This window comes from Sarcophilus harrisii, chromosome 1, assembly GCF_902635505.1.
Source record: "Sarcophilus harrisii chromosome 1, mSarHar1.11, whole genome shotgun sequence".
Lineage (NCBI taxonomy): Eukaryota > Metazoa > Chordata > Mammalia > Dasyuromorphia > Dasyuridae > Sarcophilus > Sarcophilus harrisii.
Window position 1 is genome coordinate 154,566,294 of NC_045426.1, and position 25,385 is coordinate 154,591,678.

At 36.0% G+C, this 25,385-nt stretch overlaps 1 protein-coding gene across 1 annotated transcript in view; it reads left to right on the forward strand.

Moving 5' to 3' along the window:
• Nucleotides 1-6,553: 6,553 nt before the first annotated feature.
• The window catches only part of RNF180 (ring finger protein 180), a 151,668-nt gene continuing 132,836 nt past the window's right edge, over nucleotides 6,554-25,385 (forward strand). Inside the window, 1 exon segment of the mRNA XM_031937404.1 lies at nucleotides 6,554-6,863. The gene's annotated coding sequence lies outside the window, so the exon portion shown is untranslated.

Sequence of the window (25,385 nt, forward strand, 5' to 3'; positions counted from 1 at the left end):
TCTGATTCTTTTTGTACAGCAAAATAATGTTTTGGTCATGTATACTTATTGTGTATCTAAGTTATATTTTAATATATTTAACATCTACTGGTCATCCTGCCATCTGGGGGAGGGGGTGGGGGGGGTAAGAGGTGAAAAATTGGAACAAGAGGTTTGGCAATTGTTAATGCTATAAAGTTAGCCATGCATATAACCTGTAAATAAAAGGCTATTAAATAAAAAAAGAAAAGAAAAGAAATGATATGCATCAAGGTGAAAGCTGATTTTTGGAAGATTTCCCTATCATAGTCAGTTTCTAAGATACCTTGGACAGCAAACTTGAAAATATTAAGTAAATCTATGTTTAACCACTTACAAATACATTTTCATTTTTGAGAGACAGAGACAGAAAGACAGAGAAACAGAGATGGAAACAGGAGAGGGAGGGAAAGAGGGAGAGAAAGAGAAACAAGTAAGGGACTAGCTGCTTCAGGCTATTATGTTGCCAGACACTATGGGCCTGAGAAATGTCATTCTCAAATTACCTTCAATGCTTCTTTGTTTGGATTGTTTTGGAAAGACAGTATATTGGTCATGAGATTCCCCATTTCCTCTCTGTTCCTTGGTTTCCACTAAATAACTTTTCCCAGTATAAACTGATTTTAATTCTGAAAGTAGGGCAAAAGTCTAGTTGAATGATACTGATAACAGTTTGGAAAAGAGAAAGGAAATATAATCTCTTTCAAACCAGGAACATTCACAGCGAAAGACCATTGACCTAGTTATTCTAGGCTTCTGAAATGTTTACTTTTTTTAAAAACAAAACCATGAAGTGAGGAGCATTATGACCTATATAATACAGATTTAAGTTGATTTAATGATTTAAATTATGTTATTTAATTACATTATTGAGGACCCTATGCACTGAACACTGTCCTAGGTGCTGGAGCATGTACAAAGCTAAATTCGAAATATCTTTCTGTCCTCATAGAACTTGCAGCTTAATAGGACAGCATTATAAGTGTGAAAATCACAGATCTATAGCTGGAGAGGACTTCAGAAGATATATAGTCACCCACACTTAACACCGTATACCAAGATAAGATCAAAATGGGTCCATGATTTAGACATAAAGAACGAGATTATAAACAAATTGGAGGAACATAGGATAGTTTATCTCTCAGACTTGTGGAAGAGGAAGAAATTTGTGACTAAAGATGAACTAGAGACCATTATTGATCACAAAATAGAAAATTTTGATTACATCAAATTAAAAAGCTTCTGTACAAACAAAACTAATGTAAACAAGATTAGAAGGGAAGCAACAAACTGGGAAAACATCTTCACAGTTAAAGGTTCTGATAAAGGCCTCATTTCCAAAATATATAGAGAGCTGACTCTAATTTATAAGAAACCAAGCCATTCTCCAATTGATAAATGGTCAAAGGATATGAACAGACAATTTTCAGATGATGAAATTAAAATCATTACCACTCATATGAAAGAGTGTTCCAAATCATTATTAATCAGAGAAATGCAAATTAAGACAACTCTGAGATACCACTACACACCTGTCAGATTGGCTAAGATGACAGGAAAAAATAATGATGAGTGTTGGAGGGGATGTGGGAAAACTGGGACACTGATACATTGTTGGTGGAGCTGTGAACGAATCCAACCATTCTGGAGAGCAATCTGGAATTATGCCCAAAAAGTTATCAAACTGTGCATACCCTTTGACCCAGCAGTGTTTCTACTGGGCTTATACCCCAAGGAGATACTAAAGAAGGGAAAGGGACCTGTATGTGCCAAAATGTTTGTGGCGGCCCTGTTTGTAGTGGCTAGAAGCTGTAAACTGAGTGGCTGCCCATCAATTGGAGAATGGTTGGGTAAATTGTGGTATATGAATGTTATGGAATATTATTGTTCTGTAAGAAATGACCAGCAAGATGAATACAGAGAAGCTTGGAGAGAATTACATGAACTGATGCTAAGTGAAATGAGCAGAACCAAGAGATCATTATATACGTCAAGCAATGATACTGTATGAAGATGTAATTTGATGGAAGCAGATTTCTTTGACAAAGAGACCTAATTCAGTTTCAATTGATCAATGATGGATAGAAGCAGCTACACCCAAAGAAAAAAAAACACACTGGGAAATGAATGTAAACTGTTTGCATTTTTGTTTTTCTTCCCGGGTTACTTCTACCTTCTGAATCCAATTCTCCCTGTGCAACAAGAAAACTGTTTGGATCTGCACACATATATTGTATCTAGGACATACTAGGACATATTCAATATATATAGGACTGCTTGCCATCTAGGGGAGGGGGTGGAGGGTGGGAGGGAAAAATCGGAACAGAAGTGAGTGCAAGGGATAATGTTGTAAAAAAAAAAATTACCCAGGCATGGATTCTGTCAATAAAAAGTTACTATAAAAAAAAAATAAAAAAAAAATAAACATGCTCTTGGCTAAAAAAAAAACAAAAAAAAAACAAGCTTAGAGTATAGTAAAATGTGTGCACCAAAGGAAAAAAAAAAAAAAAGAAGATATATAGTCTAATCTCTTTATTATATGGATGAAGAAAGTAAAGTCCAGGGAGCCTGATTTGACTTGCCCATATTTAAATAGGTAATAAGTATCTAGGATAGGATTTGAACTCAGGTCCTCTGACTTAAGAAATATAACCCTTTCAATTTTACTATACTGCTTCACTTTAATTTTTTGAAATGGATGAGAAATGGTGCATATGCAGATACATGCCAATAACCTGATAAAATGATATCTCCCTAGGAAAGTTGCTGGGGAATTACTTCCAGGACAATTATGGTATTCTATTCCTTACTCTTGCTATACTTCTCTTAGAGAGCAGAGTACTACTGAGAACCAGTCCAACCATTCCCTCAGTCTTGTCTTTTTATTTATTTGGATGCTTCACTGAATTCTCAGATATGAGACTTCATTGATTTTCCTTTTTGAGTGGACAGGATATTCATTTGTGGTTTCTTATCTTGTTTCCAGTTTTGGGTGCCAGCATCCTCTCCCCTTTGATGACCTCTTCCAAAATTTATTTTCAAAATTTGGCAGTTTTCCATAAATGGGAGAATTTAAAAAAACTATCTGGCCCCCAAATTTAACCCATAATTAGTATGCCCAGTCCTATGGAGTTACAAACATGACTGAATTCTGAAAGTTAAATGAAGTTTCCCCAGAAGTACCAGAATCTCTCGATACCAGAAAAAGAGTCATGAAAGTGATAATTATCACCGGGGAATCCAGGTAGCAAGTGATATGCCCTTTTCTGGATTATTTTGGGATTTTATAGCTGAAAAAGGGGGGTTTTAACTAGAGGTCCATAGAACCCAGAGGGACCAATGGATAATTTCAGAGTATCATTGAAATTGGATGGGAGAAAAAAAAGTCTCCGAAGCCTAGCATTTCCTTTAATTATATCTTTAAAACATTAGTCTGAGGAGTCTATAGGATTATTATTCATGATACAAAAAAGGCTAAGATCTCCTGGCTTAGAGATAAATACCTAGAGTACCAAATGCTCTTCCAAGTCCAGAGTTGCAGAGGGAAAGGGAACTACTTCTACAGTAGTACTGGAATCACTATTATGAAAGTGTCACTCACAATTCACCATGCTCTGTGCCATAACTCAATTCAATTCAATAAACATTTGGTAAATGCCTCCTGTGTGTCAGGCATTGTGTTAAGTACTAGGAATACAAATAAGTGTATCCCCTGTCCCAAAGCCAGTCAGAAAGGGATTCTCCTACAGTTGGTAGATAGGAAGCCTATGCCCTACCCAAAGTGGATGGGGAAGTTGGTGAGAGATGAGTACTTCTTAGCTCTCCCCCTTTTGGAGTTTCTCCAGGAAGAAATTCATTTTTGGGTTTCTTCAGAGCCACTAACCTTTGAGATTAGTCAAGCTTCAAGTCTTCTTCAAGTTTCAAATTACTTAAGAGCATTCCTGGCTTCCAGCTTTGAGAAAAGATGGAAAAGGCCAATTCCCTTTCAGGTTGTTAAAGGGAAAGACTCTGGGAGGTCATGATAGGAATAGGTAGTGGCTATATATACCTATTTCCATTTTGCTAATCTAGAAACTTTGGGAAATCTCCCTTGGGTGAGTTTCAAATTTTCAAATTATCTTGTTCCCATGTATTGTCTGGTATATATTCTCCTATGGATACCTTCTCTGATTTCTATTTGCTATGATTTTGATAAATGGGTTTCTTTGCTATTTACTATGTGTATTCATGTGGAACAGGTATTTAATAGTAAAAGAACTAAGTCTTAGATGTAGAATTTGGGGTCATCCTTTTCCTTTAAATGGCAAAGTGATCAGAAGTTAGATGGGAACTTGATCATATCCTTTAGAAAATAATATTTAAGGGATCAGATAGCTATACTTCTGGCCAATACCCCCTCTCTCTGAGGAAAGCAGAGGAGCTTCAGGCTCCAACTTTCTGCTTCCCTTTAAGGAGTTAAAGTATACTTCTGAAGAAGAGTGGGGAAAGAAGAGACTAGAGAGTATTATTTTGAATTCCATTAGGCTATGTAATGGGCAGGCCACAAGAGGAACCTCTCTATACTTGCAGCAACCATTTAAACTCCTATTGGTACATAAGCAAAAGACAGCTCTTGTCCTAAAGGAATTTATAATCTAATGAGGGAAGTCAACACACAAAAGGAAACTGGAAGGGGAGGGTTAAAGTGAGGGTTAGGGGACACAAGTAGTTGAAACCAAGTATAGACAAAATTGGAAGGGGAGTGAATTGAAAGTCCGATTCCTGCCTTCTATAAAGGAAAACTTTGGGAGGAGTTGTGTTCCATCCTCCAACATAGCAAAATAGCTTCAAAATAGCTCCAAAAATGTCCAATGTAAGAGGCATGAAACCAAATCTGATTAATAGACTAAAACAGCTGCCTTTCATGTATATATACTATACCCAGGCAAACTAGGACCTCAATCCAGTTCTTCCTTTAGCACACCCAGGTCAGTTTCCAAACAGTGCATTGAGGAACTGGGAAGAGAATGTGGATCTAATGGAGAAGGCAAAGAAGGGGCAATAATAAAGGTAGAAAAAAATGAATAGGACAGGGAACATCTACAAAAGAGAGAAGACAGTGTCCAGTATGATGTGGTGGTTTCCATAGACAAATGCTAGCAAGAGTTCAAGGAAGACAAAGACTTTAAGCACTGAAACTGTGATCATGTAATGCTCTGAACACAAATGTTACTCATACACAGGAATATGGGAATTGCTACTAAAGCAAAATATACAGCCCTTAGTTTTATATGCATTTTGCTACCTTACAAGAACTAAAGTACCTTTTGGAGAAAGGATCTTAAGAGACTTAGAGAGGGGCTGGAACCAGGTAATCAATCAATCAACAAGCTTTTATTGTTTACTTATAAAGAAAATTCAAGTTATTAATAATCTAATTGGAGTCAGATCTTGTGCTGGAATGCAAAAACAAGTATAAAATGCTTCCGGCTCCCTGGGAGTTTACATTTTATCGGGGGAAACAAGATGTGCAAGTAGATTACAAAATAATTACAAAATTATTTTGGTAGCCGCTGGAGATATCAAGAAAGTTATTATTTTTTTTTTTTTTGGTAGGTGATTTTTAAGTTGAGTCTTAAAGGAAACTAGAGATTCTAAGCAACCGAGGTGAGGGAAGGCATTTGGGGCATGCTGAGACCTTTGAAAATGTCAAGGGTTTAAATATTTCTTCCTTTTCTAGGCTTTTAAGTATGGGTAGCTGTATTAACTGAAGAGTCAGGTCTCCATCACCCGAAGAGGTAGTTGCCAGGTTATATCTCATCTGATTTGCTTTTCTAAAGAATGGCTGCGGGGCTGGCTAGAGCCTAGTGAGATGAAAGGAGCTGGGAGGGTGTTTGTGAGATGCTTTTTCCTATATGATTCTATAAAACGACAATTAGACCTTTATATTTGATTTTAGAGGTCTTTGGAGTTTCTTGAGTAGGGATATGGCATAGTAATAAACCTGAACTTTAAAAATATCATTTTATCAGTGGAGTGAGAAGCATTAGACCAGCTAGGAGGTTATAACACAGGAAAGGCTAGAAGTGGTGGCCCTAGCATTGATCTTTGTGGTGCGGGGAGAGATGATTATAGAAAGGCGATATGGTAACTGTACAAAGTTTAATCTTGAATCACCGGCATGGGGATGAATGAGTGATCCTGGTTATAAACAGGACACTGAGCAAGGGAGAAAGTGGCAAGTAGAGGACTAAAGAGATACCAGAACACAAAGCATCGGCTATTTCTTTTGCGCGCAGAATTTGTCCTTTGATCTTTTAAAAACTAACGAGCCCAACAAGTTCTGGGCTGGATCGAGCCCTCGGCGTAGGCATAGTTGTATCCGGTAACAGAGCCAGATAAGCGCTAACCCAACGACCACAACTACAAACAAACCCCCCAGTTTCCCGGGGTCTGCCTGAAACATGCCCCTCGCCTAGTTTCCCAGCCGAGCTCAGGCGGCACCGCCCCCGCGGGGTGCAGAGCAGGCTGCGCTGGGCGGGTGAGGTGGGGTGGGCGTGGCAGTGGCGGCGGCCTCCGGCAGCGCCTTCGCAGCTAGGGGCTTGCACGCCTGCTGCGTTCGCTCCCTAGCTCGCTCCTTCTGGATCCGAGGCCGACACGCCTCAGCCCGAGCGCTTTCCGCTGGGTTTGACTCCTGTCGCTTCCCGTCTCTCCGAACCGGCACCGCCACGGCCGGAGTCGCGTAGGACCCGAGCCAGCGCCTTAGCCCGCTCCCGCTCCTCGGCCCCCGGCCCAGTCTCCGGCGGAGGCGAGGGCTGGGGGCGTCCACGAGAACGCCCTAGCATCTCCGGGGCCCGAAGGGTCAGGTAAGGGGCGGCTACTGAGCTGTGGGCTTGGGCCGGACCTGGGCGGCCGCTGCTAACGGACGGTGGCTGGGACGGCCCGCCGGGCCCGCGGCTGTGGGAGGAGGGGGCGGCGCGGAAGCCGCGGGGACCGCGGGGCTGCGGCCGAGCCCCGCCTCCGGGCGGTTGACCCCGACGCCCCAAACAACTTTTGCACGTGGGGCCTCGGCTGCGTGAGCTGGGGGCCCTGGGGGAGGGGGGGGGAGAGGGAGTCTGCCTGGATGAGGGCCTAGGGGTCCCGGAGGGCTAGCGAAGCTGGCAGCCGGGCTGGAACCGAACCCGGCATCTTCTCTCTCTGCCCACTTGCCCCGGTGATGTTTGAAGATTAGAACCACTTTAATCCATTGGCGGGTCCCTAGCGCCAGTGCCACGTTTCTCTTCCTTCCGATTCCTGGTCTTTGCCCCAGCGGGACATGGACGTGTCCTCTTTCATGTCTGATCAGTTTCACCATCTTTTTTAAACAGCTTTTGTGGGCGACTTTAACATCAAAACATGTCAACTAGCCTGAAAGTGATAAGAGTCTGAAATTAATTGGAGGGCAGGAACGGGCATAAGGAATAAAAGCAAAAAAAAAAAAAAAAAAGATTTTTTTTTTATTTTGTGGATTTGGAGTTTTTCTTTTTCCTTTCCTTTTTAAATTGAAGTTTTTTTTTTTCTTTTCTTTTTAAAATCGAAGGATCATACTTAATATTTCTGGAGCATTATTCTTTGCCCTGTGAAATCATTAACTAGTTCACATCAAAGGAGCATTGTGTAGGCAGGTTGCTATTAAATTACCCCATTTTATAGACCAGGGAGTGTAGGCACCAAAGCTATGCCGCCAGTCATTTCTGGAAGCTGTGATTAGTACTTGTCTGACTCCCAGGCCCGTGCTCAATCTACTAGATCTTAGTACCTCTGCAATAGCTCAGAATATTGAAGTTTTATTTCTACATTCTCTTTTCTAGGTTCTTGGTATTACCTATGTGTTCCTTTTTTTGAGCTTAGTTGAAGTTGTCCAGATTCTTAATGGAGAGAATGAAGGGCCCTCTGAATTTTGTCTTTGAGAGGGACAAGCATTTTGAAATAATATTAGTACTTTATAAAATTGAAGTCACTTTAGTTGTACTTTTATCTGACAGAAGAGCTTTTTGTTTTTGGTTAATTTTTTGAATGTTCCCCATTGCTTTCTTGATGAAAATTATCCAAAGAATACATTTTGCCCTTTTTTCTTTCAACAAAATCTTCCTCTTACTAAGTGATTAAAACACTGGACTGCATAGCTAGAATGAGGCATTACCATGCCCAAGGCAGAATTTAAAAATTGATTCCTATATTAGTGGTGGTGTCAACTAGAAACTTTCGTTTGATTTTAAACAGACAAAGGAAACCCCTATGTTTCATTCTGATTGAAATTTCTGGCTTTTAAAATATATATGTTAAATTATTTTTAGGAATTTTTTTAAAAGGTTATATTAAAACATGACTCTCACATGATCCTACATGTTATTATGCCCTATTCAGCTTCCCAACTACTTATTCTGAATATGATGAAAACCACAAGATTTAGTCAAAACTACTTCTTTATGAATAGTTCTAAAGGAAAGAGGTAATGCTTGCCTTCATTTGGTACTGTACATAAAATCCTCTTTTAATTGAATTAATGAATCACAATTAGGCATTCAAATTTCTTTTCAACAAGAATTATCTTGGAATTAAATATGCAGATTAACTTTTATATTATTGTTTTCTTCTCTCCTTTTCCTAAAGTTCATTACAGATTCCTGAAACTTCATAGATGTGACTTATGTGATTTTTTTCCAACAAAGTTCTCTATTTTACTTTCTACAACTACATTTCATATGAATACTTTATTCCTCAAATGGAAATTTTCCTAAAATAAAATGAAAGAGTATTTACTTATAGGAAGTCCCTGTCAAAATGTCATCTCTTGTGAAAGTAGGATTTAAATAAGACTTAGGCAGGTCATCTGAGAGAAAAGTAGAACCTCCTGAATTGTGTCATTGCATGAATGAAGCAGCAGCTCTATATTGGACTATATTTGAATTTGTAGCAACTTAAATAGTTCTTTATAATGTTTTAAAGCATACAATAATATTTTATAACCTTTTTCCATAAATAATAATAATACCTTGTATCCTTGTAATGCTATTTTTCAAGGACTTTAAAGTTTGAGTACTTAACCTACAAAACTCATCATAGAATATTAAATGAGGAGTGCCAGGATATCAGAACTCTGCTTTTTTCTCATTGGAGAATATAGAAAATTTATTTACCCTTTTTGTATTTTTACTTAGGCCATTTTTTTTTTTTTTAATAAGCATAGCAAGTGCCCCTTTCCATACTTTTATTTTCTTTTTAAAGAATTGAATTATTTTGAAAACACTTTTGATATAAAAAAAGTGCTCTGCAACTCAAAAGCATATGAGGTGAGATTATAAATAACAATGCATTTTTGTGTTTCTTAAAACAGACTCTTCTTTTAAATTGCCTTCAAAGCTAGCTAATGATAAACACACGAAAAAAATCTTAAGACCCTTTAGTCATATTTTATCAAAACAAGATTAGTAAAACCCAGGTTTAACACCCACCTGATTGACTAGACTCATTTCTTTTATAAAAAATATTTTTTCTTTATTGTTTTACTTTTTTATGGTTATATATTTATATTAATTTTTTAAATGCACATTTCTTTATGAATCATGTTGGGAAAGAAAAATCAGAATAAAAGGGAAAAACCACAAAAGAGAGAAAAAAATGGGAAAAAAGTGAACAGAGCATGGGTTTATATACATTCAATCTCCATAATTCTTTTCTGGATACAGATGGTGTTTTCTATCCAAAGATTATTGGGTTTGTCTTCCATCACTGAACCACTGAGAAGAACCAAGTCTGTTATAGTTGATCATCGCACATTCTTACTGTTAAACTCTATACAATGTATTCCTGGTTCTGCTTGTTTCACTCAGCATCAATTCATGTAAATCTTTCCAGGCCTTTCTAAAATCAGCTTGTTCATTGTCTTTTATAGAATAATAATATTTCATTACCTTCATATACCACAACTTATTCAGCCATTCCCCAGTTGATAGGCATATACTCATTTTCCAATTATTAGCTACCACAAAAAGAATTGCTACAAATATTTTTGCACATGTGAATCCTTCTCCCTCCTTTATGATTTCCGTGGGATACAGACCCAGTTAGTGACACTGATGGAGTATACAGTTTCATAGCCCTTTGGGCATCGTTCCAAATTGCTCTCCAGAATGATTACTAGACTTGTTTCTAAGGGACTTTTGGTTCTTACTAAAAGTCAAATCCACCCTCAGAGCTTTGCTGTTATTGTGTATTCATGATAACATCCTATATGGTCTTTGAAGCTTATTATAAAAAAGATCTTCCAAAGATGTTTTGAGCAATGATAAATATATTTGAGTAGGCAGATAACTTCCTGGGGTGACAATTTAAAGAGGATTTCTAAATTATGGTCATTTGTTAAAAGTCAGTTATATGACTTTATAGTTATACCTCTAATAAGTGTATATCCCTCATTCTTAATTTAATTTAGCAAATATTTCTCAAATATCTACAATGTTTAGAACATTGTATTAGGCATTTGGAAAATACAAAGATAAAACCAGAAGAGAACCTTGCCTTCTTGGAGTTTATATTCTTAAATGGGAGATTATGACATCCATATGTGAATATTATACAAAATTGAACATAGGTATATAACAAAGGGACAAAGCGATAAATGAGCTTTAAGAGAGGAATAAAAATTTTGAGGAAGGATGTAAAGGGCTGAAACTCTTGAGTCAATGCACCAAGGTCAGACAACCAAGCACTTAAAGGCTAATTAACCATTGGACAATACTGTATAAGCATATGCTTGGAAAATGGCCCTTCCCACTATTCTGTGCTGGCTCAATAATTGGTGAACACAGAGAATTGTAGAAGGGACTAGGGGGTGGAGTAAGACTAGCCAGGGTCACTTCTGGATGGAAGATGAAGAAGGAAGGTAGTGGACATTCTGCTTCCATCCAATTCAGTCCTACCTTTAAAGATCAAGAATAAAGATCGAGGACTTGTGCTTATCCTGACTCCGGCTGATTCTAAAGTATCCAGGGTACTAACGCAGTCTTCACAGAAGGAAACATAATTTCTATGATTAGGAAAGATTATAAAGGAGGTTGCATTTGTGTTGAGTTTTGAGAAATGATTAAATTTGGTAAGTAGCAATGGCATGAATGGAAGATAATTCTAAGCATTGGGAGTGGCATGAATAAAGAGATAGAGGCAGAAGTGGGGAGAGGGGGGGTGCAGTTCTCTTTGAAAATGATTCGGGTACTGAAGAGGAGACTAATTCTAAACATTTATTAGGTAAAACTTATATGCATATTGGGTTTGGTACAGCACATTTTTTAAACTCAGTTTTTCAATTACTCAATTGGCACTAAGTACCAATTTACCTCATCTTCATTTGCTATAATATTTATGTAGTTTAATCCCCAAAATGGCTTTTAAAATGCAAAACAAGTCCTGCATTTTTTTGTCATAGTAAGGTATGTATAAGAATAAGGACTCCACTTGTGATTTCATTGGTATGGAGTGCTTCCAAATGTGGAAGCTCCCTTTGTCAATTCAAATTGGTACTCCCTATGCAAGTTACTGTTGTTTGTTCTTCATTCTGGAGGAGAACCATGCCATTGGGGAAGTGATGCCATGACATGCAAATGAATTGAATATAAGTGAAGGAAAGCAATGCAAGGTCACCAGCAAGAGCCATCAGGTTCCTGTGGCCAGAAATAGATCAGGATGACTAGGATAGCCCTGGATGCAGTGGGAGATTGATGGCCTTTTTAAGCTAAGGTCCTCAAGGGTTCTCAGTTTAACTGAGGCCACACCCATTTAGTGATTAAGGCTAGGTATAAATTGAGGTATATGGCCTCTTTAGTCTTAGACTGTTGCCTAGAGAGCAATGAGAGATTGTTAACTAGGCCCTAGTTGCATAGCCAGTATGTGGCAAAAGGAGAGACCTAAAACGGGGATATCCTTGTTATGAAGCCAGTTCTCTATTGCTTCTCACTATGTGTATACTCTGTATGTCCCTAAACTTATTACTTTCTTGTGTGTATATATATATAGATACATACATAGATGTATCTATATATAGATATACCTATGTATCTATATATAAAGTATATAAAAGTAGTCTCTAAATTCCCTTGTTTTGTACATCTTAGCTTTAGTCCTTCTATGCTGTTCTGTTTCATACTTGAGTACTAACTTAAATTAGTAGTATGAATGGGTCTTCTATATGAGTCTTAGCATGCTATTTTGTGAAAGCTGTATTTTTTCATTTGTAGCAATCAAATAATTTTTGTTATTGCCTGCTAAGTAAGAAGTAATCCATTTTCTATCAACAAATTTGGGGGAAGATGTAGTGTTCTTCTTTCCTAAAATATAATCGTTCTTTGAGAGCAGGTTTCTTGGGGAGCTTCTGGAGGCATCCTTCCTTTCAGTCAGAGTAACAATGTTAAAAGTTCAGATCCTTTATTGTCTCTTTCAAATATCCCAGGTAGCTTTCTTTGAGGCCTATCTCCAAGAGCTTCTGTTGCTAGTCCTTTTGCCTCTGCCAGCTTCAGCCTCTCTTCTTCCAAATCCAAGCCTCCAGCCAACAGAAAGGTTGAAGTTGGAATAAAATGACTCCACCTCCCAGAAAGTGGGTTTGTGGGTTTCTGACTTGTGAATCTCCTGGAGTACCTATCAATTCCAGTGACTTAGCACCTTGTAAGAATCATAACAGGAAGAGGAGTTCGAATTGGCCTTTTTGTAACATCTACCCATCTACAATCCCTCTTCCACATAAAGTTCTTTAAATGCATGAAGTAGCTACCCTGTGCTCTTCTCTTCTCCCTTTCTTCAATCTTGTTTTTCCCTTAATAAATATGACTACTTCCTTCATACTATCCTCATATATCCTAGACTCAAGTCCTTTACCATCCTATGTATCCTCTTTTAAACTTATCTCTAGCTCAGCAATGGCCTGCTTAAGTTATGGTACCTAGAACTTTAGGGTGAGGTCTTGAGTAGGTGCAGAGTAGGGACCATCTCCTTGATCCTGGAAACTAGATATCTTCTAATTCTGACCAAGATGGAATTAGCTTTTATGGCTATTACATTACTGCTCATTCATGCTAGGCTTGCACTTCTCTAAAGTCCGTAGATCCTTTTCAGAACAGCTGCTATCTATTTATACCTATTCCCATCTTACATTGAAGAATTGATTATTATTATTATTATTATTATTATTTTTTGGTGAACTCAAATGCAAGACACCTAACCTTTATTGTTCTTGAATGCTAACTTTCTCATCTAGGCTGTTAGCCATTCTTCCAAGCTTTGTGTTATCTGCATATCTGATATGCATGCCAATTATGCCTTTAACCAAATCATAAATAAAAATATGAAAGAGTTTGGGTCCAAGTATAGATCCCTCGTGTACTCTCCTGAAGGTTATTATCTTGATATTGTACCCTAACAATTACTCTTTGAGTCTAGCCATCCAGCTATATCTCAGTCTATCTGATTATATCATTATTAAACCATCTCTCTCCATCTTTTCCATAAGAATGTTATGGGATTTATTAAATCCTTGCTAAAATCTATAGTTTCCCTCCTCACCTACTGATTTAGTAAGTCTGTCTGAAAGGAAAATGAAGTTATTCTGGCCTGATGTATCCTTGATGAAGCCATAGTAACTCTTTGTAATTATTGTTTTTCTAGACATTCACTAAATAATCTCTTCAGTGGTCCTTTCAAGAATTTCTCAGGAATCAAAGGCCTATAGCTTTTCAGTTTCAGTTATCTTCTCTTTTTTGAAAAGCAATGTTTGTCCTTCTCCAGTGTTATGCTCCCTCTCTCCTTATCCTTCATCTTTCAAGTTTCAGTGACAATGTCTTTGTGGTAACATCTGCCAATTCTTTTGGGTGAAGTGACTTGAAGTCAATGATCATTGCTGCCTTCCCCATGCCACCTCAAGCAAAAGTACCTCACCTTTTTGAGTCTCTTTTTTCTCTCAGTATTAAAAAAAAAAATAAAATAAAATAAAGCCCTTTTTGTTGTCCTCTTTGCTGGCATGAACTCATTCAGAACTTAATTCCTAACACTTTTATTCACTTGTCTGTTAAAAACATGTATAATAAAAGCTGAATACTGATCCCTCCATTAATATACCCTGTCTCTGATCATGTATTTTCCCTTTCTACTTTTCCTTCTATTTCTTGGGTGAGTGGGATAAATCTTGGTACCCAACTCTGTAGGGGTGTGTGTGTGTGTGTGTGTGTGTGTGCGCGCACACATATGGCGCAAGGGGCCGTATTCTTCTCTCCTTTGATCTCTTTGGATGAAAATGAGATTTAAGTGTTAGCTCCTCCTATCCAACACACCCCTTTTTGCTTGTTTGTATAGACTTCTGCTGATGCATGCCCATTATGTGAATTATTTTTCTCCAACATCCCTCTTTTCTTCCCATTATATAAGTATTCACATTTCATTTATTAAAAAAAATTAATAATAGAGCTTATTTTTTAAACTTTTGTGTCATTTCTTCTAGAAATTCTAGTTCAACTTGTGCCTAAATGGTATTTTTCTTTGAGGCTTTGGGTGTAGTTGTTTTGGAATCATCTCTATCACCATAATGGCATTTTATGATGGGATTATTTATTTTTTTTATTTGTTCATCCTTTCAACTACTTTCTTACTTTAGATTTTTTTTTGCTGTGTTCTTCTAGAGGGAAAGTCTGTTGGTTTTGCTGATGCTTTTTTGGGATATTGAATGTCACGTTATTTCAATATCTCAGGGACATCTCTGACTAAGGTAAGCTTTTAGTACTTTCAGAGTGGATTCCCAGGACATGATGGCTTAACTCCTGATCTGAGCTCTGCAAGTTCTTGACCTGGATTTGGGTCTGAAGAATAATAGATTGCTATTGGATTCAGCCAACATCAGCCACTCTAGTTTTTTTTTTTTTTTTCTTCAGGCTTCAGATTCAACTGGAAGCTGAATAAGTCTACTCTGCTTCTGGATCCATATCCAGGGGACCTTATTTAACAGTTACTACTCATTGCACAGTATATGATGGCCTGTGAATCGTGGGTGCAGTACCCTTCTTAGTATAGGGTGATCCAATCTGTGACCTGGAAGCTAGGTAGTGAGAGACAGCTGCCAGTTGGTGTCTGTTTCCACCTATTACTTGTGAGAGGTCATGATCCCATTAATGTCCTCTTGCTGTAGTACACAGCCTTTTCCTGCATCGAAGTCTTTCATGTAGCCACTCCTAAACTGATCCCATTCCCAGTTCTTCATACCTCTCTATTACCCTATGCTAAACTGACCTGGGAAAAATGACTCACTGTGATTTTTTTTCCCCTGATTTCTCCATCAGGACTCAGTAGGATGTTTCCCTCTGTTTGGAGGACTTTTGGAAGTGGGACTTATTCTTATTCTTCAAAGCCTAGGTCATCTTTTCCATTCAATCTTTGCAGACTTGTCTATATTTCACCAATTTTCCTCTTTTCCCAATTTGTATTATATTGTACCTCAGATTTTAGCAAATGATTTAGCATATAATTATATGCCCTTTTATATTATTCACTGTTGTTTCTTGTAATTTGGGCTTACTTCTCTCCACCTTAATCGGATCTAATTCCAGATCTTATGCTGTTTCTGATTTCTTCATAATATTTAGTACAGTAATGAGCATGCAATAAATATTGATAGCTTAAAGTTAGGTTTATGGGTGAAACATATGTTATGACTCAGATAATAGAATAAAAATAAACAAAAGTTTCTTCTGGAACTTCATAGAGCAAAACTTAGAGTGCATTTGTAAATACTTTGGATATTACCTAAGTCTTGTTATGTAGGATCATCTTTTCAAAAAAGGGAATGTTATTTGCTTTATTGTTAACATAGTACTATGCTTCTGAGTATTTTACTATGTCATAGTGTGATGGAAAGAGTATTGGATTTGGATTCCAGTGTCACCTGGTGTCCAGTGCTATGTTACTATCACTAAAACAAAAATAATCAACATTTAAATGTTTCAGTACATACATATTAAAAATTAATTTATGATATTTATCTTACAGAATAAACTTCTGGGAAAATATTTAACACATGAAAATTGTTGTTAGTGTTGGTCAGGCATTCACTTGTGTACAACTCTTAGTGATCCTGTGGACTGTATCATGCCAATACTATCCATAGATTGTTTTTGGTTTTTTGTTTTGTTTTTGTTTTGTTTTTGGCAAAAATACTAGAGTGGCTTTTCCGTTTCCTTCTCTAGTAGTTTGAGGCAAACAGAGGTTAAGTGACTTGCTCAGGGTCACAGAACCACTAAGTTTCTGAAACTGAATTTGAATTCAGATCTTCTTGATTCCATGCCTAGCCCTCCATCATTTGAGTTACCTAGCTGACATTAGAGGGGTATAATTTTTTGGAGATTTTGAAGACACAGGAAAACAGGAAGATAATGAAATTTGAGCTAAATTTGAAATATGCCAAATATTAATTTATGACACTCTTAATTTGCTCTTAGTTGAACATTAAATATGTATTTGAACCAAAATTCATTTAGTTTCAAAGTGTACTTGATTAATAATTACAAATTTAATTATTCAATTTCTAAAAGGTTCTTAATTTTTGTTTCTTATGCAAATACAAACTGCTGAACTTTTAAAGGACTTAGCATCTCTAGATTTTTGCTAGTGTATGGGAAACAAGCATAAACCTGAACTTTATTGAAATACAAAGGAAATATTATATTTTCCTAAACTTTATGTCCTACATAATATTAAGTGAGTAGAAAAAAAACACATTTTCAGGAAAGGAAAGATTACAGACAAAAAAAGAGAAAATCCTATTTGAAATATATTTTTCTATGAAACTGTTTTTAGTCTCATTTTTCTTACTTTTTTACTATCAGCAATTTCTATTGCTTTATCATAGTCTTCTGATAAACTGAAGATTTTTCTTGGATTGAGAAGAACTTCTCCATGACTTAATTTATTACTTAATTTTATTTGCAAAAAAGATAAATTTCTTTAATTTGCTACAGAGATTGAAGAATCCCAGCCTGGCAAGAACCAAGAGGACTCAGAGACTTTGTAACACAAATATCCCTCAGTGTTATAGAAGGATATGCTTAGTAGAATCCTAACCTAAAAAGGTGCAAAGTCTTGGATCATAAGGAAGATTTCCTGTACTATGCAACATCTGAAAAAAACTTTTTACACATTCTAAGTGTACTGCTTAAAAACAACAATAACAACAATCTGGGGGGGGGGGGGATATTGTTAACATATTAGTTAGACTTAGACTTTTGCACTTGACTCTAAGATTCAAATGATTAATGTATTGAAGCATTGTGAATGGTTGGACAGTTTTTTCGTTTCATATTAAATTATTTCACTTTATTTTCAGAAATATACTTAAATAATTGTTTATTTTTATATGGATCATTTGGTGAAGATTGTCAGATAAAGTTATATTGCTTCATTTCTGTAGACAGATTGCTGTAAAAAATTTAATCTTAATAAATTTGCAAATTTTGAGTAAATTAATACAAGATGATATTAGGCTATATGAGCATCTAATTTTGAAATTTGAAAAAAAAATTGAAATTTTTATTTATCACTAAACTCCATGCTCCCCAATTTTACTATATTTTAGGAAGTGGGAAAGACAGGACCTTTCTAGATACTTGGAAAGAAAGAAAACATTTTCATTCAGATATAGTTTAAGTGGTGGTAGTCTTCTAGTTAATTTCAGGAATTAACCTAAATACCCTGAATTCATCCCCAAAATTTATTTGTATGTTTAATCATCATATTGCTAAATTTTTCTTAGTGTAAAAATAATTGCAATTAAAGATTACATTAAATTAATTGGTGGGATAGTTGGCACAAGCATATTGTGTTTTATGTAATAAATTTATTCCTCAAGATGTGGGCATAAATTGATTTGTATAATCATACCTTACATTTTGTAGAAGATCTTGTTTTAAAATAGAATAATGTTGAGAAAGCTTTTATGAAGCAAAAAACTCTTTTAGAGGCTCATAATGTAACCATGATATATAATCATGAAGATCCAACTTTTTACTTTTGTTGATAGGCCTTTTAAAGTGGAAAGATTTGAGAACTAGATTAGCTAAATTCAGGAAACTCATCCCCAATTAAATAAATATGTTTAGAATTGAATGGGACTAACTGCTTGGATAGAATTTTTTCAGTTTATGAGAATAGGCTTAAGTCACATGATCCCTATTCCCAGAGCTGGAAGATAAGACCCTAAGTCAATGAAGTTACAGGAAGATGTGACCCAAAGGAAGCAGACAACATTGGTGACCATTGGTCAAAGATAATTATGTCCTTTTAGTCTATCCAATGAAAAGGCTTGAGTTTTTTGCTATTTAAATCTCAACAAGCTGGAAGCATGTCAGGTTCCACGAGTACAAGATGGGAACTGGGATGGCTCCCAGGTGTGTGTCTGGCCCTCTACCTGCCGGGACTAAATAAATGCTTTCTCTTTGTATCTGAAGATGTCAATTTGGGGAAGGGGTTTAGCATATCATAACATACAGAACTCTGATGTTTTCTATATGTAAATGTAAATTAAAACATCCTATGGACTCTCACTCAGTAATTATTAGATCTTCAAATTAAATGGTTTTGCTTTTTTTCCTTATTTGCAACAAGCTCAGTTTCATAGGCGACACATGGATATCAGTTAAGCTCCTTTTTTTCTCAGATAAGATACTCGAACGTGAACAACTAACTGCCTTACATCTTTTTCCGTCCGCTTCTTCTTTTCCTCCTTCCTAGTACAAACTCTCTCACCATTTAACTATTAAACTTTTCCTACCTTTCTCCAATATCACCTAAATGATCTCTTGGTTTCAGGGAAATAAAATGAACTCATTCTTAATAACAGTAGAGGACTTGTAGACCATGAGTGGTTTCAGTGAAAAGATCAGAAAGTATCTTTTTTTTCCTGATCCACTTACAGTTTAAGAAATGTAATATTTTTATGAAGAAGCCTGGAAGGTAAGTTAGTATTTTGAAGCAGGATTTGGGGTAAGAAGGTATAATAAATCCAGTGAAAGAAAGCAACAAATCATTATGTTATGGAACTTTTATTGGCTTTCTCGGGAACTTCATTGTGAACACAGTATATTTACCAAACATCTTAACAATGTTTGATGAAACTATTTTGGCGATTCTTTGCTAGTAAATGAATCAGTTATCCCAAAGACAAATTGACTATATCAGTATATGCTAATGGTATAAATTTTATACTATAGAACTTGTAGTTTTTTGAAATTGGGATTCTTGTAGGGTTTTCAAAGATGTCTCCCATTTTACCTGTTTTTTTAGAGTATAAGTTAAAGACATTTTCTTTTGATTGGCTCTATTTTATTTTTGCACTCACAATCAACAATGTCAAGCATGTTCTAGGTATTAGAATTACAAATAAAAGCAAAAATAAAGATAGTCCTTACCTTTGAGGAGGAAAATAGTGTATAAAAGGGAGCTGAGAAGAGGAGAGATGATAGAAGTTACCAGCTAGCCCATGGTGTTCAAATCCAGAGAATCAGAAGCATGACTGACCTGGGTATGCCCCTAAAATGGAGGCCATAGAAGGAGAGAACTAAAAGGAGTCAACTTGGTAAAAAAAAAAAAAAAAAAAAAAAAAAAGGTATTCCAAGATAAGAAAGCCTTGAGGGAATTTCCAGGGTGAAAAGAAGTTGAATTTTGAGAATCAGAAAAGCTAGAAGGGGAATGAGGGCTGGTAAAAATAGAAATAAAAATACTCCTTAAAGAAATGTATACTACAACTTTGTTTTTTGAGCTTTTGCTACTTTCTCATAAAGATAAAGTGAGAGAAGTGGTTATTTGACCCTAAAAACAATATAACATGTCCTTTTTATTAAATTATTGGTCAGAGATAGGGTACAGCTTTTTCTTTCCTAAACGCATTTCTTAACCTCCAGAAAGTCTTTGTTTTCAGTGGCCATTAATTTGTTAGTGTCATTAGTGTGACACATCTGCCATCTTTTCAGCGTTAGGGTATTTTGTCTCATTCCTCTTTGATAAAATAAAGGGGGTAAACTAGATGATTTCTTATTTTTTTTTTTCTAGCTCTAAAATTCTATGATTCTGACAGCTTATTTTAAGTGCTAAAATCATTTCATTTTCAGGTTTTTTGATGAAAGTATTTCTGAAATGCATTATGTACTTTAAAAAATATACCCTTTATAAATGAAATACTGTAAAAAATCACATTTTGACATGAAGCCTTTGAGAAAGAATCCTCAAGTATTGCCCCCAAAACAGATAAATTGTACTGACCTATTGTATCCATCTAATCCATCATTCAACAAGCATTTATAAAATGAATATTATGTGCCAAATATTGGAGTTACATGTACAACAAATAAAACAATTCCTACCATCAGCGAACTTGTAGGCCAGTTTTAATTTGAATAAATTATTGGATTCACTTGTGATTCAATTAATGACTTTGAACTGTTCAAGTACAAATTCTTTGTCTAGCAAAAATAAGAAAAATGGCACATTGCTCTTTCGGTTCAATAGATCATTTTTTATATCTCTAAAAGGGGAAAAAACCCTCAATTTTTGTTTGGTTATTTTCAGCCATGTTCAACTGTTTGTGACCCCATTTGGAGTTCTCTTGGCAAAAATGCTGGAGTGGTTTGCCATTTCTCTACCTAGCTTCTTCCTTTTCCTCCTCCTTGTCCCTCTCTGTTAATGTGGGGGAGTCATATTCTTGTAAATGTGGGTCTTCTAACCAAAGGAATGTAAATTCTTTTTGCTTAAAAGTATCTTGGAGTTTGGGGGGTAGATTTATTTTCTTCTTCCATATTTTGTATTTTTCTTTTTTGTCTCTGATAAACTGGGACAGATAACTCTTTTGTTTCATGTAATTTTCATTTATGATTTCTTGAAATATAGCTACGAATAACCAGACTTTGTTAAAGCATATTGTGATTCAAATGGAGTTATTTGATTATATCCTTAAATCCAGATCATTCTGACTTTCACTGATTGGCCAATAATAGGCCTTATTCCCTAGCCTCACTTGCTCATATTTGGGTTTTGATTGCTCAGAGTGAGTTCTGCAATTGTTCTGTTTTGGCTAGAAATCATGAGGGTCTTTCCCTCCCAGATTAATTATTTTATGAGAGTAGACCATTTTTTGCTTCAATTTTAAAGGCTCTTCAGCACCTGAATGGTGTTGTCTGAGACAAAATGAGACCTGGGGAAGACTTTAGCTTAAAAAGGTCTTGAGCTTCCACTACCTTCAGGGTTATCACCAATAACTTTCTCTTCTAATCCTCAAGGTGATATTGTTGAGGTGTGAGAGATGAGGGATGAGAGATACCCTAACTGGATGGAATCCCTAGGCCCAGTGACAGCAGGTTTTTCCGAAAGAGCAATCCCGGTCTGCAGGTGAGATTTTTGGGCAAAAAATGGGTTTATTACACTGAGAAACAACTTCTCATTCTGCTCTTTCTGATTAGGAATTAGCTAAGGTTTGGGGTACAGCCTTTGATTATATTAGGTTTCTATGGTTTGGGGCTAGGGAGCAATTAGGGGCTAATTTTCAATTCAATAAAGGGTAGTGAATATGCCCAATCTCCAGCTGAATTGTAGGTGGAGATCACCTTGTGAGTTTCCCCTAGGAAAGGAGAGTGGGGATGGGGAAGGGTTGAGATTCAGGACCTTTTCAACCCAGGTCCATCCCTACTCACCAAAATGAAGGGGGAAAAAGGGAACACAATTTAATTTACATCTGTATTGGGCTAGAATTGTTATTGCCATCTCTCAGTGGTCCTGGGATATGAGTCTGGATTCAAAAGGAAGATTGCTTCACTTGATTGTTCTTAAGAGGTAGCCCTTAATTTATGCTGCCAGTTTAATTCATTCCCACCCTATGCTAATTTCACAAAAGATTTATATATGTGTGTATCAACTTCCTTACATGCTATGATTATGATTGTGTGGGATAGGTCAGGTGCAAGACCCCCTTCCCAATTAACTAATCAGAGACATCATCAGGGACAAAGAGAAAGTTTTTATTTAATCCCTGAAGGAAGAGGCCCAGACACACCTGGGAGCCATCCCAACTCCACCATGCGCTTCTGGAACCTGGCTGGCCAGCTTCTGTCTTGTCCAGTGTTTAAAAGGAAAAGACTGGAGCCTTCTCACTGGATAGACTAAAAGGACATAACCATCCTTGACCAATGGTCACCAATATTGGCTGCCTCCCACAGATCATGTCACTTCCTGCAACTTCTTGTATCTCAGGGTTGAAAGTTCATCCCTCCAGAGATTAAATGACCTCTCCAGGGTCTCAGTTCTGGCAACAGGGATCATGTGACTTAATACTGAGAAATACTTCATCTAATCAGGTCCATTCAATATCGTTATTTCCTACTTATTGCACTTTCTCTACCTTTTGGGATCATTTTCTGATTTTATAGCCATCTTCTCCAAGAAAGCTTTCCTGATGGCTGGTTCTTTGGTCCCCTTAAATTCTTTTTATTTTACTTAGATCTATGTACATTTTGTATTCTGCTAATAGAATGTAAACTCCTTCTTTAATTTTGTCTTTGTATCTCTATTGCCAAGCATGAGTTTTAAAATTGTATACTTGTTAAGTTCAATTGGATCTCTTTCCTAAAATTTGTACTTTAAGTTTCTTGTTGGGTTTTATCAGTCTGTTGTGTGTTAAACTTATTTTTATACGTGGAATGTCCTTTTCTTATTAAATTGTAAGCTTCTTGATACAAGAGAATGTCATTTTTCATCTTCATATTTGTAGTATTTAGCTCAGTGTTTTTTAAATAGAGGAGACTCCTGGTATAATAGTGATGAAGCTAGACTTGACTTAAAGAATATCTGAGCTCCTTGCATCTGACCTTCACTAGCCATGTAACCATGGGCAACTGTTAATCTCTCTATTCTGTTTTTTTTTTTTTTATTTTTGAGATAGGTATCACAATACCATTAGTATCTACCTTGGGATTACTGAGAGGTTTAAATGAGATAATGCATGCAAAGTGCTTTGTAGCCCTTAAAGACCTATAGTTGACAGTGCCAGCTATTATATATTTGTTTAATTGAAACAGAAAACTAGTGGCCCAGTTTTACTATAAATCTGAGATAGTATATATATATATATTGGAAACCATTTTGTAAGATTTCTTTTCAACTTTTCAAATAGGTAGATTTATTTTTGTCCCCAAGTATACATGTAATTTTGATTTGGTTAATGGTCTGACTTCTTCTTTAGTCTTAGTTCTTGTAACTGCTTATATGCCAAATAATCTCCTAGAATCTCCTGAAAACATTTATCAGAATTATTCCTTGTCCAGCTATAGAGTTGTAAGATCTAAATTTATAGATGTTTAAAATCATTCTAATGCTGAATCATTTCTGTATTCTTATTAGTTCATTTTTTTTTAAAGCATTCATCTCTGTGATAGGTTTTTTAAAAATCAAGACACTTTATAAAAGACTTGGGTTTAAATCCTGCCACTGATTCTTGCTATCTGTGTAATTTTGTGCAAGTTGTCCTTTGCAAGCCTTAGTTTCCTCATGTGTAAAATGAGATAGTTGGATCGAATGGTCTCAGAAGTCCCTTTCAGCTCTAAATTAAAATTCTGTGATTTTTTTGTCAGCTTTGGATACATTAAATAGCACATTTCATGAAGTGATATATAAGATGATTAAAAAACAATTACAGTAAGATGTCTATGCTTTGTTAGTATTACCATTCCAAAGGTTAAATAAGACTGGGCACTCTCTTAGTAGTTACTATTACTCTTTTTAAAGTAGTGTTTTAAGATTTACCAAATAACATTTTATTTTATTTGTAATGTATTTATTTATTTAAAACAAATAGAAAAAAAAATCATGTGTACATCACATAAAGATTCAAAATATGAAACAATACATTTCCATTTCAAGAAAGCTTATACATAATAAATACTACACATTGTATTCAGAACTGTCCATCTTTTCATTGCCTTCTTAAAGGTTTTCTTTTCTCTGCTGTACACTTTTTACTTTATGCTCCCCCTCCCCCCCTGTTATCTTCTCCCTCATCTCTCCAAGCAGGCTGTAGTTAAGTGCACATATATAAAATATATGTATACATGTATGTGTGTATATAAATAGACACATAGATATCTATAATCATACATTCATATATGTAAAATTATACTGGGTTTGTCCTCTTTCTCTGAAGATAGTTGTCTTTCTTTTTAGGTGCAAGTCTTTTTGTATTTTTTAAAATCCAAACTCACCATTTCCAAACATCAGCAGTAGTCCAACGTTATAATATCTAGTTGTTTTAAATAATGTAAAAAAATGATGATTAATATGACTGACATATAGTGTAGTTTCCCAGTTTTCTTTTTTGATTGATTCTATTTTAACTTTAACTTTTTCTGAGTTCAATGATTACTATACCTGCTTTTTTTCCCTACTACATTCTACTCCAGATCATTATTATTATATTCTGTGTGTATTTCATTTCCTATCCCTGCTGACTCCTTCACATTATTTCTGCTCTTTTCCTTGCCTTGTTCTTTACTTAACCTGCCCCTCATTCCAAGAATTTCTCCTTTATCCTTTCTCTCCACTCTTTCATCCCCCCTTTCCATTCTTTATCTCATTCCTACTAATTTACACACCATTATCCTATTCCCATTAGCCTATCTTTCTACACACTATCTTATCCCTTCCCCTCTTATTTCTTCTTCTTTTTTATTTTATTAAAGCTTTTTATTTTCAAAACATAAGCATGGATAATTTTTCTATATTATCCCTTGCAAAACCCTATGTTCCAAGTTTTCCCCCACTTATCCCTGCCCCCTCCCCTAGGTTGCAAGGAATCCAATATGTGTTAAACATGTTAAAAATAAATCTTAAATCCAATGTTAGTATACAAATTTGTACGATCATTTTGCTGCACAGGAAAAATCAAATCAAAAAGGGAAAAAAATAAGAAAACAAAATGCAAGCAAACAACAAAAGAGTGAAAATGCTGTGTTGTGAATTTCCCTTTGGGGAACTCTCTCAATCAGAAGATTATTGGGACTAAACTGAATCATCTCATTGTTGAAAAGAGCCATGTCCATCAGAATTGATCATCTTATGATCTTGTTGTCCTGTACAATGAACTCCTGTTTTCACTCATTTCATTTAGGATCAGTTCTTGTAAGTCTCTCCAGGCCTCTCTGAAATCATCCTGCTGCTCATTTCTTAAAAAAATAATAATATTCCATAACATTCCTATACCATAACTTATCCAGTCATTCTCCAACTGATGAACATCCATTCAGTTTCCAGCTTCTTGTCACTACAAAAAGGGCTGCCACAAACAT